Genomic DNA, 6925 nt, shown 5'->3' with positions numbered 1-6925 from the left:
TGTGTTATCTATCTGGTCTTGTATGTGGATGATATGTTGCTGGTTGGAAATGACAAAGAAATTATCCAGGATTTGAAGACCCAATTGTCCTCCAAATTTGACATGAAAGATCTTGGTGTTGCAAACTATATTTTGGGCATGGAAATTAAAAGAGATCGGGGAAAGAGGAAGCTCTGGTTAAATCAGAGGAAGTATGTCGAGACAATACTATAGAGTTTTAATATGCAGGATAGTAAACCGATAAAGGTTCCTATTCCTGTAGGTGTAAAGTTATCTGTTGAACAGTGTCCCAAGACACATGAAGAGGAAGAGGATATGTCCCATGTTCCATATGCAAGTGCAGTCGGTAGCCTGATGTATGCAATGGTATGTACTAGACCAGACATTGCACATGCAGTGGGAGTATTTTGCATGTTTATGTCAAAACCAGGGAAGGAGCACTGGACGACAGTGAAGCGGGGTTTCAGGTATTTGCGTGGCACTAGTGATTATGGTTTGTGCTACCAAGGAAGACCAGGATTGGACAGAGTGTTGGATATTCGTGGCTTTGTTGATGCAGACTTGGCTGGAGATTTGGATCAGAGAAGATCTACAAGTGGGTATGTGTTTAACCTATTTGGAGGTGCAGTCAGTTGGATGAGTAAGAAACAATCTATAGTGGCACTATAAACTGGAGAGGCAGAATACATGGCAGCCACTCATGCAAGCAAGGAAGTAGTTTGGTTGCAGAGATTGTGTTCAGGTATGGGGTTAGTACAGGGAGCTATAAGGATAGACTGTGACAGCCAAAGTGCAATTTTCTTGGCAAAGAACCCTGCTTATCATTCAAAGACAAAGCACATTGATGTTCAGTATTACTTTGTGAGGGATATGATAGAAGACAAAAAGTTGTTGCTGGTAAAGGTGGACACTTTGAAGAATACTACAGATGCATTGACAAAATCTATGAGCTCTAAGAAGTTCTCCTAGTGTAGAGAAACAATGGGCATTTCAGGGCTGGAAAAATTACTAAGCTCTCTTGTGGCCCCCTGTGGAAAGAAAACAACAAGTGGGAGAATGTTGGGTTGTGTTATATTCTTTCCACGACTAACCTACGTAGTGAACCGGGTGGTTAGAGGGGGGGCGGAGCCCCCCCTTCGTTGTGCCGATTGTGCAGTGGGGGGGGTCACAGGGGGCGGTAGCCCCCCTTGTCTGGGGGGTTTGAGGGGGGCGACTAGCCCCCCTCTACGGGGTCTAGGGCAGCGCCCCGAGAATTTTTTTTTTGGACCCTATGTTAAGTTGGGCGAACCTACCTATGGTTTTCGGTCCATGGTATTGGATGCTTTGGCATGTATAAATATGATTGTAACATTGAAATGAATATAATGAAAAATCAAGCTGGTAGTCCTGGTTTTGGGATCCAGGGGAAAATCTTTGTGTATATGTGTTTTATGTGTTATGCTCTCGCATTATTTTTTTCTATGTTTTAGAATTCGTATGCAGGTAGTTTTTGTACGGGGTTAAAACCTACATAAGGGTCATTGACTCTTCAGCATCTGATTTAGTCTCCTTACCGCTTCAGCAAATTTTTCATCTAGACGCTTCTCGATATTTTCTTTCTCAAGATCAGTTCTTAGAGAGACAACCTCTACTTCAAGACTCCAACAATTATCTTCCTATTTGTTGGGTCTTGAAATTGTCATTCATTTCCATTACACTTTCACTATTATGTCCATTATATCACCTCCATTTCACCTTCATTTCACTACCATGTCACTACATTCATCTGACTTTCATTATCATTGGGTCACATTTACGTGTTCCCAAACTTTATTAATTCTTAGCATTTTTAAGTGAATTTATGGTTAAAAATTAGAAAATAATGTGCATATGCTTATACCTAACAAGTGGGATGAGATTGTTGACATGTGTAGGTCAAAAGGAAGCTTCTAGAAGACCTTTATTTGGCATCCCAAGGCCAAATTCGAATTTGAGTAGAGAGGATCATGGGATCATGAGGATATGTGTCACATTTCTTATTTGTATTGAAACTCTAAGAAGACATGTGTCTTATCATTTCTTATTTTGATTAGAACTCTAGAGGTATAGGGAGAGATTCATGGACTCTCATTAATGAGATGACTTCTCATCTTTTTGTATAAATAGGAGATTTCTCTCCTTCATTTGGTAGCTTTTGGTGGCTTTGGAGGGCTTTGGAGAGCTTTGGAGAGCTTTGTAAACTTTGTTAGCTCAACTTGTTGTACTTTGTAATTTTGAAGAATTTGAATAAAGCTTTGGTATTCCCAACATGGAAGGAGATGTGAAGTAGATGTCATGGAGCATATTAGAATGTAAGGTAGAATAGATTTTATTTTGTAGTTTTGCTTTGATTTCATTCAAGTATGTCATTTTATTGTTTCAAATTTAATAGTTTAGATTTTCCATTCATGCAAGTTTGTTCAACTGGTTGATTGTGGATTTATCTAACTGTGTAAGCTATGCTTAGCAAAATAGTCCAAGGAAGTATTTTCCAATTGGTGCTTGGAGCATTAGAGCACACAGTAGATTAGTTTTCCTTTACATGTTTTGTATTTTGTTGCAATTTCATTTTGAGTTTTAGAACAATGAAGTATTGAATCCCTCAAAATGCTATCAAGGAGGTAGTTCTCCCAAAATTGTATAGTAGAGTGATAAAACACTTCATTTAGCTGTTATCATTTTTGCTTTCATTTCATAGACATTTTTCCGGCTTAGATTAATCTAACAATTCAAAGTTTTTATTTGTTTTTATCTAATGTTCATTTCCTTTTCTCCCTTCTTTAGAAATTAGATTTTAACATTAAAAGTCATTAGATTTAGTTGACCATTAACATTTAGAGATTTTCATCTAGAAGCATAAATTTTCTTTCTTAGATTAATTTCCTTAAGAATAAGAAACAAAACCCCCCAAAACAACATAAACTATAAAACAACGAAGTAAGAAAAAGGTTAAATAAGCACATATAGTGCACCACACTTCATCAGTTTACGATACCCAGATTGATAATTTATGTAGAGCAATTTAGGACATTAAATTGACTAGACACCATTCTTGAATCAGGTCTTGAAGAACTTTTTCTTTTCATTTGGCCTCCTCTAGCTCAACTTTCACAAACAGAATATAATCTTTGAATATCTATGAGATCATTCCCCTTTGCAACTTGAGAAGCTCCCATTTCAACTGATTTTTCTACTCTTCCAGTCTCTCATTGTTTCCTTGTTTTTCTTTAAGTAGAAAAACTATACTGTCCTTCCTCTTGATAGATTATTCAAGATTTTATTTTTGAGAGGAAAACTCCTCATTATAGGAGTTATACATACCTTCCTCTACACACTGCAACTATTCCTTCAGTTGCTTATTTTTCTTCCTTGCTTTCTTTAACTCATCAAGGGCACTGATGAGTTCCCCTTCAAGGTATACCACTCCTTCCACTTCTTCCTCTTCAGAGTCCATAATACCCTATTTTTTGGAGTCTGTTTCGAGGGCCATAAGAAGATAATTATCTGGATCATTCTCCAATAAGTCTTCACAGTCTAACTTTGGTGGTGAGATATCCTCTTGGGTGTAGAACCACTTCTTCTTATAGGGCTTTTTCTTCTATTGTATCTAAGACTTGTTTCCAAATTTCAAATCATCTTCCCTTTTAGCCTTTTCTTTATAAGTGAAATTGGAAGAGAAATGTGTAACTCTTCCACAATCAAAACACTTAAAGGGAAACTTCCCTTTATATTTTCTTGAGCCAAGCTTCAGTTTTATGTCTAGTTGAGCCAGCTCCTAATCAGATTCACAACTAGAGCAATCTTGATGATCTTTGTGCTCCTTGCCCTTCTTAGATACATTGAACGTCACTTCCTTTGATTCAAACTTTTCTATTCCTACTCTCATCTCATAGGCTGTGAGAGTACCATGCAACTGATCCATCTTGAGAGCCTTTAGATTAGCCATTTCCTCAATAGCTGAGATTTTTGCATTAAATCTCATGGGTAGAGATCTTAATAATTTATGAACGATCATCGCTTCCTTGACTTCTTCACTAAGTCCTCTAATCATATTAGTCACTTCATAAAATCTAAGGAAGTAAGCTCTTATGATTTCATTCTCCTCCATTCTCAATCTTTCAAACCTCATTCTGAAAGTCTGAAGTTTCGCTTGCTTTCCTTTGTCATCTCCTTCATGATTCTGGTTAAGTTTTATCCACAATTCCTTAGTATACTTACATTGCATAACTTTTACAAGTTCTGATTGACTAAGACTAGTGAGAATGACATACTTGGCTTTATCATTGCTAAAATTATTATTTTTCCATCTGCATCAGTGCGAGGAACATCAGGGACATTGTAGTCTACCAATACTTAACACCAAACATCTACTCCAGTCTCCCACGGACATAAGATACACTTCCATTCTCACTTTCTTAAAAGCATAGTTGGTCCCATCAAGGGCTGGTATCCTACTTGATTAATATTCTTGACTCTCATGCCTAGACATGATTCCTATAGATCTACCTTTCAGTCCTTATAATATTGTTGAAGGAACGTCACTCTTATACCAATTATGGGAATAAGTAATTGCTGAGAGAGGGGGTGAATCAGTAATTAAGAAGCTATATTGTTTTTATTATTATGCTTACAGTCCCATCTTATACTCTTTTACTTGTGGGATCATACATTTACAAAACCAGTGAACCAACAATATTTCAGGCCCACAAGTTCAAACAACAATCACATGAGCAACATACTTTTGACACAGTACTTTTCACGTGCAAACCCAGAGGGAAAAAACCACCAAATATATTTTTTGTTTATGATGTAATTTAAGCACCCACTTAATTACATCTATTTATTTGTGATAACCCACTCACATGAGGCACCGACCCCCTTTGGTTAGCAAGCACCAACTTGCCAAGATGCACCGACCTCTTTGATTATTTGCTAGCACTCACTAGTAGGAAGCACCAAGTCCCTCTTTTTGTAGAACCATTTTCATCTTACCAGAAGCACAATGTGAAGCACCAACTTCATGTATTTGTTGCAAGCACCAACTTTAATCTCCTTGGATTTATGCAAGCACCAAATTGTAGGAGGCATTAACCCCCAAGCCTTCTCAAGCACCCACTACAGATGGAAGCACCAACTTCCTGTATGGAGGATTCAATCTAGACTCAAATTGGAACTCAATGTTCTCTGTAGCCACTCTGCTTGATATCGGCTCTATTCTCTGCTCACTCTACAACAACATACTGATCTTCTCAACAATAGTCACTCATCGCAGTCCATGTAGCTTTATTCTCTTCTCTTCAGGAGAATCACTCAGCTCTCGGTCGTTTTCTCTCCATAGCACACACAATTCTCGGCCTTCTTTCTCTACACAGGAACCTTCAACCTTTCTCGTAGCACATGAAATTTCCACCTTTCTCACAACAATGCAGGCAATTTTTTTCCTTTCTCGCAACAGTGCAGGCAACCTCCACCTTTCTCACAGCAGTGGAGGGAACTTCCATGTTTCTCACAGCAGATAATCTCTCGGGATCTCTTACCTTTGCATAGGCACTCTCGACCTTTCTCTACAGAAATGACTCTCTCTCAGCCTTACATAGAAGTGCACACACACACAGATTTTCCAGTTAGGTCTCTTACAACTATGCGGCTTTGCCCCTATACTTAGGCATTGTCTTCCTTACTGCTATAGCGTCTCCTATCTATTTCTTGTCACAGTGCAGAAACAATGATCGACCTTGCAGTTCTTCATCGCCTAACTACATGGAGCTCCATGCTAAGACATTAATTCTCAGATGGCCTGCACACTACTTCATGAGTCCCATACTTTCATTTAACTCACTGAAGACGTGCATTGGAGCACAGAGATGGCTTGTCTCACCTCAAGGCAGACCCAACACTCATTCTTAAAGATCATGGTCCTTTCTCCCTTGACCTAGCAATCTATGATAGTTTCCATTACTCCTGAGATCAACTCTTCTATTTCTGCATTCAACTCACATCTGTCGAACGATACACCTTTAAATCTCTGTATTGTGCTATAAGAGAAATTCCACATCGTAACTTCACAGTAGTGCAATTGTCCTCCCAAGGACCAATCTTCCTATGCTATGCTCTGCATTCTTGGCTCTATTGATTTACATGACCAATATCCTGCCCAATATCAAAAGCTCCCTCAATCCAAACTTTTCAATAACCAATTGTTCTGAATTTCTGATATCCTAATCCTCTGATTTCCAAGCTCCTTCTGCTTAGCCCTTACCACGCTTCTCACCATAGGAAAATTTCCTGTGACCTGCCACTTAGCATTAAGGTGTTAAGCCTTCAGACTCCTGCCGGTGGCCATTATTCCTTTGTCAACTTATCTACACTCTTGGTTATTTGACCCCTCATGACCATGTGCCAACCCATTATCAGAATCCATCTATATCATAACTTTTCAATACTCCAACTATTCTAGAGTTTTGATTTCTTCAACCTCCGATCAACGACTTCCGATTTGATGTCATCACTCCACGTGGTGACTCCTTAGTGGTGACACGTGTCACCCAGTTCTGGCCCATTATCCTACCCAATCAGGTTAAATATGCCTTCCATGTGTCCTACCATACTACCACGACATGTTGACATCAGCTGTCACTATACCTTATCGGAGCCAATCAGATCCTGCCATGTTTCCTTATCGGGGCCAATCCCATGCTGCTATGTGTCCTTTTAGAAAAGAAAGAGGGGGACCCATAAACCTTGGTTTTGCATTGAAATATTTTGTTAATTCTCTTTTGGCATTCCTTGGTGCATTTATATGCTTATCAACACTTATCGATATCACAACATTTTAAAGGTTCCTCACTTTACAAAGTTATGATATTGCAATCTCCGATATGCTGATGTTCCAATATGTCGATCTCTA

The sequence above is a fragment of the Pinus tabuliformis genome, chromosome 6 (assembly GCF_031772625.1).
Source record: "Pinus tabuliformis cultivar Carrire ecotype Pingquan chromosome 6, CPIR1, whole genome shotgun sequence".
Taxonomy (NCBI): Eukaryota; Viridiplantae; Streptophyta; class Pinopsida; order Pinales; family Pinaceae; genus Pinus; species Pinus tabuliformis.
The sequence above is the reverse complement of the archived record's forward strand: the minus strand, read 5'-3'. Positions refer to the sequence as shown.